This window comes from Chiloscyllium plagiosum, chromosome 12 (assembly GCF_004010195.1).
Source record: "Chiloscyllium plagiosum isolate BGI_BamShark_2017 chromosome 12, ASM401019v2, whole genome shotgun sequence".
Taxonomy (NCBI): domain Eukaryota; kingdom Metazoa; phylum Chordata; class Chondrichthyes; order Orectolobiformes; family Hemiscylliidae; genus Chiloscyllium; species Chiloscyllium plagiosum.
Genome location: NC_057721.1, coordinates 79,599,031 through 79,608,138, shown reverse-complemented (window position 1 = coordinate 79,608,138; position 9,108 = coordinate 79,599,031).

Below are 9,108 nucleotides of genomic sequence, written 5' to 3'. Positions count from 1 at the left end.
CCCAAACATCCTTTCTACAACTGTAATATTGTCCCTGATCACAATGCCACACCTCCCCTTTATTAACATCTTCTTTGTTCTTACTGAAACATCTGAAAACTGGAATCTGCAACAGCCATTCCTGTCCCTGCTCTATCCATGTCTCCGTAATGGCCACAACATCGAAGTCCCAGGTACCAACCCACGCTGCCAGTTCACCCACTTTATTTCGGATGCTCCTCACGTTGAAGTACACACACTCCAAACCAGGTTCTCGCTTGCCAGTGTCAGATACTTGATTTGGGAACTCCCTACTCTCATCCTCTTCTGTACCTGTCCTACAATTTTGGTTCCCATCCTCCTGTAGTATTAGTTTAAATCCACCTTAATAGCTTTAGTGAATTTCCCCCCCAGGTTATTGGTACCCCTCGGTTTAGATGAAGACCATCCTGCTTGTAGAGGTCCCACCTACCCCAGAAAGAGCCCCAATTATCCAAGAATCCAAAACCCTTCCTCCTGCACCATCCCTGTAGCCACGTGTTCAACTCCTCTCTCTCCCTATTCCTTGCCTCACTAGCATGTGGCACGGGCAGCAAACCAGAGACAACAACTCTGTTTGTCCTAGCTCTAAGCTTCCATCCTAGCTCCCTGAATTTCTACCTTAAGTCCACATCTCTCTTCCGACCTATGTCATTGTTGCCAATGTGAACCACGACTTAGGGCTGCTCTTCCTCCCCCCGAAGGATCCCAAAAACACGATCAGAGACATCACGGACCCTGGCACCCGGGAGGCAACACACCCACCGTGAGTCTCTCTCGTCCCCACAGAACCTCCTATCTATCCCCCTAATGATGGAGTCCCCAATGACTACTGCTCTGCTCCTCTTCCCCCTTACCTTCTGAGCAGCAGGTGCCCCACTGCTTTCCCCTGGTAAGTCATCCCCCCCAACAGTATCCAAAATGGTATACTTATTGTTGAGGGGAATGGCCACAGGGGATCCCTGCACTGCCTGCTGGTTCCCTTTCTGTCCCCTAACTGTCACCCATCTGTCTTTTCCTTTTATCTGGGGAGTGACTACCTCTCTGTAAGTCCTGTCAATAACCCCCTCTGCCTCCTGAATGAACCGAAGTCCATCCAACTCCAGCTCCAGTTCCCTAACACGGTTTTCAAGGAGCTGGAGTTGGGTGCACTTCCCACAGATGTAGTCAGCAGGGACACTAGTGGTGACCCTTACCTCCCACATTCTGCAGGAGGAAAGTTCCACTGCCCTAAACTCCATTCCCACTATTCTAACTCCCGAAGTGACTACTAAAAAAAAGGATTAGGAAATAAACTAGTTCCCTTACCTTGTCAATCTGGCTCCCACAAATTTTTTTTTTAGGTTAGAGGAGGAGGATGGGTGGGAGACCCTACCTGAGTAGTGTCTCGGGTAACGCAACCACACAAATATAACCTGTTTTACTTACCTTCAGGCCAGCGAGGGAGGAGCGAGCAAAGGACTTCTGGGAAGGGTAAGAAGTTTAAATATACTTACCAGCCTTCCCGACAATCACCTCGCACCAATGTCACCTCCTCCCAGCTCCCACCTCTCGGTGCTCCGAAGTGGACCGTAACTGAGATCTTCTTACAAATTTGTTTCTCAATTTCCCTTTGACTATTAGGGAATCTATAATACAATCCCAATAAGGCTATCATTCCTTTCTTATTTCTCAGTTCCACCCAAATAACTTCCCTGGATGTATTTCCATGAATATCCTCCCTCAGCACAGCTGTAATGCTCTCCCTTATCAAAAACGCCACTCCCGCTCCTCTCTTGCCTCCCTTTCTATCCTTCCTGTAGCATTTGTATCCTGGAACATTGAGCTGCCTGTCCTATCCATCCCTGAGCCAGGTTTCTGTAATTACTATGATATCTCAGTCCCATGTCCGTAACCATGCCCTGAGTTCATCTGCCTTCCCATTAGGCCCCTTGCATTGAAATAAATGAGTTTAAATTTATCAGTCCTACCTTGTCCTCTGCTGTGTCCCTGCCTGCCCTGACTGTTTGAATCACCTCTGTTCTCAACTGTACCAATCTCAGATTCCTCCACTAACTCAAGTAGAAAAAAACAGGATTGCTTCTCATTTTATATTTGGAGATAAGTAATTGCAGTTTGTGCTCCTTAGCTCAGTAAGTGCTATCATTCAGTCATATGGACCATTAGCGATGGTGAATAAACAAGTGAATAAATGTACACACATACGCACACATACGAGAATGAGAGAGGGGCAGCCAGAACCATCTCGACAAAATCAATTCAAGTGACTTACCCAATTAGTCATTCATCTCTCAAAAGCCCAGGCAATGAGGTTACGCTGAAAGGTGATACATTATAATGGGCCTCAGATACGCATATTCAGCCCTCTGCTCAGGGTACAGTGTGTGTTTCAGTCGCAATAAATAACATCAAAGACCATGAAAGAAATAAAGTCAGGCTAACCTTTACCATCCCTCCAATTAACCCCTAAACTGGAGAATGTGGGGAAGCAGCAATGGGAACCCCACACCTTACCACAAGTGACTTAATGTGTGAAGCCAGACAGTGAATGTCAACAGGCATGAACTCTCATTGATACACAAACGCACACCAAATGAAAAAAGAGGGCACACTGGTAGTTTCACTGATCGTCCAAAGGCCCATGATAATGCTCTGGGGAAATAGGTTCAATTCCGACCAGAGCAGTTCAGTTCATTCATTAATTCAGTAATTCTGCCACAAAACCATCTTAGGTTATTGTACCCATTGTGAACGCAACTGGCCCACTTGTATTGATTTTATTTATTCATTTCTGAGATGTGGGTGTCACTGTTTGGCCAGCATTTATCGCCTGTCCCTAGTTGCCCTTGAGACTTTGTAGCAATTTCGACAACTGAATGGCTTGCTACATCATTTCAAAGGGCAACTGAATGTCATCCATATTGCTGTGGGTTTGGAGTCACATGTAGACCAGATCAGATGAGGATGGAGGATTTCCTTCACTGAAGGACATTAGAGAATTAAATGGGTTTAACTGACAACTGACAATGATTTCATGGCCATCAGTAGATTCTTAACTCCAGATTTTTTTATATTGAATTCAAATTCAATCATCTGCCGTGGCAGGATTAGATTAAACAAGAGCTTAAGATGTAGGAGCTGAAATAGTCCATTGAGCCCATCCATTGTGCTCCAGCATTCAATGAGATAATGGCTGACCTGATAATCCTCAACTCTAATTTCCTGCCTTTCCACACAAGCCTTGATTGCCTTAATGAGCAAAAATCTATCTATCTCAGCTGTCTATCCTGTCAAGTTCTCTAAGAATCCTAAATGTTCCAAGAAAGTTGCCTCTCATTCTTCGATATTCTAATTAATAAAAGTCCAATTTTCATCAACCTCGACTCAGAAGATGCTCCCTTCATATCTGTATGAGCAAACAAACTACTCAGCTCAAGGGCAGCTGGGATGGGTAAATAATGCTGACCTTTCTGGTGGTGCCCACATCCCTTGAAAGACTTAAAACAACAAATGCGTACAATGGATACAAAATCTGAGCTCATTACTTTTAGGCGTTAGCTATAATTCAATTATCACTTTCACCTCAAATCACACTTTTTAAAACATTTGCCGACAGTTATTGGTGTCAAAGTCTAGGTCAGTTATTCGTTGCCTATCACGAAGAGTTAACCACATTGCTGCTGGCCTGGAGTCACATGTAGGCCAGACTGGAAAAGGATGGCAGACTTCCTCCTCTAAAAGGACATTAGTGGACAAGATGGGCTTTTGACAGTGGCTACGCAGTCACCACTGGGTAGCATTTAATCCAGACTTCTACTGAATTCAAACTTCACCATCTGCCGTGGTGGTGTCACAGTCTTTCGTCAGAATGCAACTATGTGTGCAGCCATGGGAAATATCTGTCAGGAATCTTGTACCACAGCTCAGAGGAATCTCCTGTAGAAGGAGAGTTCCTCTCGATTGTTGAGTTTGATCATTTCAACATGTTTCATGTGGAGCTCGATAAATCGATTCATGTCCTTATGGAATCATGGGCTTATCTCTAGGTTTTATTCTGTATCCATATGATCTATATGCATATGATCCAGCATGTTGTGATATAAAGCTTGCAGGACTATGGCTTGTTTGCCCTTTAAGATTGTATTTCTGGAGAGTCCTAGTTGGTGTCTGAATGTCTGGAAAGAATGAACTAGCTCATGGACCTGTTTGACATGTTCCGGCAACCTTCTGACGATCACATTTCTGAGCTGTCGTAGCTTGATGTATCTGCACTGCTCGATGGTGACTGACCTGCATAAGATCGATGTTACAGTCTGTTACCTGTGAGGGATTTGCCAACTCATTGTTAAAAATGATATTTATTTTCGCGTATCTTGGTCAACTCAAGGAGCTGCATTGATAGTTAACATGGAAAATGTTAAAGCATAGAGATGTCAAACCTGTTGCAAGCTGCCACATGTGGGAAACCACACTATCTAGTTTCCTGAGTACATCTTAGGTAAGGCGCATAATGGGATGATACTTGTATTGGCAACAGTGTCAATTTTGGTGTCGCATGTACGTTGCCCGTTCTTTCAGTCTATAGGTGGAGATCAAGTCATACTATCTGACTGGTGTCCGCAAGCTGTAACATTGCAGTTCCCTCTTTGATTTGTCGGACCTGGAGTAGAATTTTGAAACTTTTTCTTTGGCCATTGATCCTTGATTGGTTCTTCATGTCACTGTGAAGTGCTTAGTTGTATGTGAGAAGTTCACTGGTCACTTTGGCTTTTGTTCATTTGGCCCAAGCTCCTCGAGTAGAACTGTGTTTGTATATATCACAAAATGCATTGGCGGGTGAAACATGCCACACCTCTTACAAGATTTAGATGTTCCCTGAACCAGTTGATAGCTACAACAGTTAGTCCAGAGTCAAGCACTTTCTACTGGCTTGCTACAATTCCTTCAAACTTGTGTCCTTTTTCCAAGAGAATATTAATAGTGGACTCTTTTGGCTTGCCCATAAATGCTTTTTTGTGGATGAGTTAATGGATAGAGAGGGAGTGATCTTCATCATAGAATCCTGACAGTGTGGGAGCAGGCCATTTGGCCCATCAAATACACACCATTCTTCTGAAGACCATCCCAACCCCCCCACCCTGTAACCCGGCGTCTCTCACGGCTAATCCCCCGAGCCTGGGCATCCCTGAGCATTCTGGTCAACTTAACTTGGCTAATCCACCTAATCTGTACACCTTTAGACTGAGGGAGAAAACCAGAGCACCCACAGGAAACTCATGCAGACATAGGGAGAATGTGCAAACTCCACAGGGACAGTAGACTGAGGCTGAAATTGAACCCAGGTGCTGTGAGGTAGCAGCATTAGTTACTGAGCCACCATGCCAGCCCATAAGCTGCCAGAAGCAGAGTTCCATAAGCCTTTCAGCTTTGGTGAAATCACCTCTTGTCCCTTTGCATCGACACGTGACTGAGAATTGGCCAATGGTTTCACTTGATTGCTGTCAGCATGGCATGAATACTGGCCTGTGTATCCTAAAATTAACTTGAATATTACGTTGTCTTCTGAAATCTTAAATATATTGTCAGGATCATCAAAAATACAGGAGGATTTTATTCTTCTGAACCTTTCAGTGCCAGATGTGAGGAGCGTGACTATTTATCATTGTTGATAATCCATAAAGATTGATTCTTTCTTTAAACAGCTGAAGTTCTGACAGAATATCAATGGTTTACCAATCCACCCTCAGGTGTTTACTTTCTTCCTTTCCTTTGTGACATTTATATTCCAAGAAATTGCAAGTAAAAGTCTATATTATAGTGTAGTGCTTCTTTCTCTTTCATGATTTACCACCAACTCCTTTTCTCTTTTTTCTATTATTAAATGTCATATTAAAGTATATTTTAAATGTTGCTACTCCTTTAAAAGCAGCAGACATGTCTCTGTCAATAGACAATAGGTGCAGGAGTAGGCCATTCTGCCCTTCGAGCCTGCACCACCATTCATTATGATCATGGCTGATCATCCTTAATCAGTATCCTGTTCCTGCCTTATCTCCATAACCCTTGATTCCACTATCCTTGACAGATCTATCCAACTCTTTCTTAAATGAATCCAGAGACTGGGCCTCCACTGCCCTCTGGGGCAGAGCATCCCACACAGCCACCACTCTCTGGGTGAAGAAGTTTCTCCTCATCTCTGTCCTAAATGGTCTACCCTGTAGGTCAGTGGCTTTTGTGCTAATAACAAAGAAATGAAGACATCATGTGTCTTTTTTTTGTTTTTTCATTATTTTGTGAAGAGAAAATGGTGAAACTGAGCCACGTCTGGCCACAGGTAGGGCTTTGTTATTACAGGAAACCTTTTTATTGAGTTTGTGCCAGGATCACTTTGTTGATTCGAGCTGTCCTTCAGCACTTTTTAAACTGTCAGTTTGCAAATCAAAACATCCTTTTGAATATTACTGCTTTTCTGAGAGAGAGAGAGAAAGGGTGGTAGAGTACTTGTTAGCTCAGGTCTGTCGCCTTTCAAGTTGGATTTTCTGTGACTTGCAATCTCACACAGCAGCTTAACACTACATCCTTTTTTTGTGATAGCAGAGCACGGCATGGTGGCTCAGTGATTAGCACTGCTGCCTCACAGCACCAGGGTCCCAGGTTCGATTCCAGCCTCGGGCAACTGTCTGTGTGGAGTTTGCATATTTTCCCCCGAGTCTGCGTGGGTTTCCTCCCACAGTCCAAAGATGTGCAGGTCAGGTGGATTGGCCATGCTAAATTGCCCATGGTGCTAAGTGCATTGGTCAGAGGGAAATGGGTCGGGGTGGGTTACTCTTTGGCGGGTCGGTGTGGACTGGTTGGGCCGAAGGGCCTGTTTCCACACTGTAGGGAATCTAATCTAATCTATATATAACAGGCAATTCTAATCGGAGCTTCGTCAGAAACATGGAACCATCCTTCACTTCAGACCTCAAGAGACTAACAGTAGAAGAGTGTTGTTCTGACTGGAGATCTGCAACCAACGGTCTTCCGCAGGGATCAGTGCTGGGACGCTGATGTGTATAATATATAGAAATGATTTAGAAGAGAAGGTAGGTGGCCTGTTTCGTACATTTGTGGATGACACAAAGGTTGGCTGAGCTGTAGATAGTGAGGAGAATTGTCAGAAGATATAGCAGGATATAGACAGGTGAGAGACTTTGGTGGAGAAATGGCAGATGGAATTTAATCCAGACAAATGCGAGGTCTAATGCTGGAGGGAAGTATACAGTAAATGGCAGAACCCTTGGTTGCATCATCATACAGAGGAACCCAGGTGTACCGGTCCACAGTTCCCTGGAAGTGGCAACATAAGGCATTAAGGTGGTCAAGAAGGCATATAGTATGTTTGTCTTCATCGGTCAGGGCATAGAGTATAAAAATTAGCAAATCATGTTGTAGCAGTATAGAGCTTTAATTAGGCAATATTGTGTATTGTTCTGGTTGCCACTCTACCAGAATGATGTGGAGGCTTAAGAGGGTATAGAAAATGTCTACCAGGACGTTACCAGATTTGAAGATTACTAATTATGAGGAGAGGTTGGAAAACCTCAGTTTGTTTCACCTGAATGTCAGAGGCTGAGGGGTTAGAAGTTAGAAGTTTCCAAAATCATGAGAGGCAGAGACAGAATGGATTGTTGGAGTCTTTTACCCAGGGTAGAAATGTAAATTACTAGGAGACATAGGTTTAAGGTAAAAGGGGGAATGTTTAAAGGTTGTGTCGGCAAGGTGGGGCAGCCATGGTAACTGTAGGGTTGAGGGGAGGGGTGGTGGGGCTGGGTCTGGGTGTGATGCTCTGCGGAGGGTCAGTGCAGACTCCATGCGCTGAATGGCCACCTTCCACGCTGTAGAAATTCTAGGATTCCAAGTGCCTGGACAGCATTGCCAGAGGAGTTGGTAGAAGCAGATACAATAGTAATGTTGAAGAGACAGCTTGACAAACATATGAATAGACAAGAAGTAGAGGGATACTGACTGGGTAGAGGCATGAGGTATTTGGTTTAGAAATGTATCATACATCAGCACAGGATTAGTGGGCTCAGGAACCTTTTCCTGTGCCTAACTGTTCTTTGTAATTCTGACCGTTCTCTCATAGTGCAGATAGGTCAGGTGAAGGAAAACCTTGACCTTTTCATATCAGACAGCTGCTCTATTCAGAAATATAAAGATCCTGAATCATAGGCAGCCACTTTGATGGTTGCTGTTAAATCCTACGTACATAAGGTACGTTCAAGGCTATAATACCAGGAAAGCAGGGCGCCAGAATGTGCAGCTTAACAGGTAGGACAGAATGTCTAGTGAATTTTGGGGAGGTGGGGAAGGAGGTGGAATGTCAAGTGGGTAGAAGATTGGGTGCCAGGGCTATGGTACTAGGTGAGATAGGGTACCAACTAAGTGGGTGTTGGGTGCCAGGAGATAGGATGCAACCAGCATGGGATGCCAAGTGGGCAGTAGGTTATTGGTTGAGATAGTGTGCCAAGTGAGAAGGAGTTAGGATGCCAGATAGGTATAGTGCCCAAAAGTAGAACACCACATGGGAAAGAGTAGTGTGCCAGTGTGCAAGGGGGTCAGATAGGTGGATGGGAGATATTGATTCCAGCAAACGGGGTAGGAGGGTCTGGAAGGGGGGGGGGGGTGGGGGGGGGGGGGGGTGGGAGTCTGATGTTGTTCGGTCCAGGCTGGGTGAGGGGTGTCCTCGGTCTGGAATATTGTGTGATTTCTGCTCTTGAAGGGTAGAAGGGTGGGATCAGATTAGGATTAGGTGGTTGTAGTTGAGGATGTTTAGTCAGTATTGGGTCAGTTTAATCATTATTCAGGAGTTAGATTAATTTTTCCTGTGTCATCAATCACTTAATTTCACTGGAACCCTCCCAATCTCCCGTTTTTTTGGGAGAGTTCTAGCTGTAGGGAGTTGCCCAACAGAATCCTCAATTTCCAGGGCAATTCCTTTGGAGTGTGCTATGGTGGGGATTTTACAGGTTCACCATGTGCAAATCCTCTATATGCTGAAATATTAACTGTCTGGCCATCGGGAAATCTGGGCCTCAGTTTTGGTTG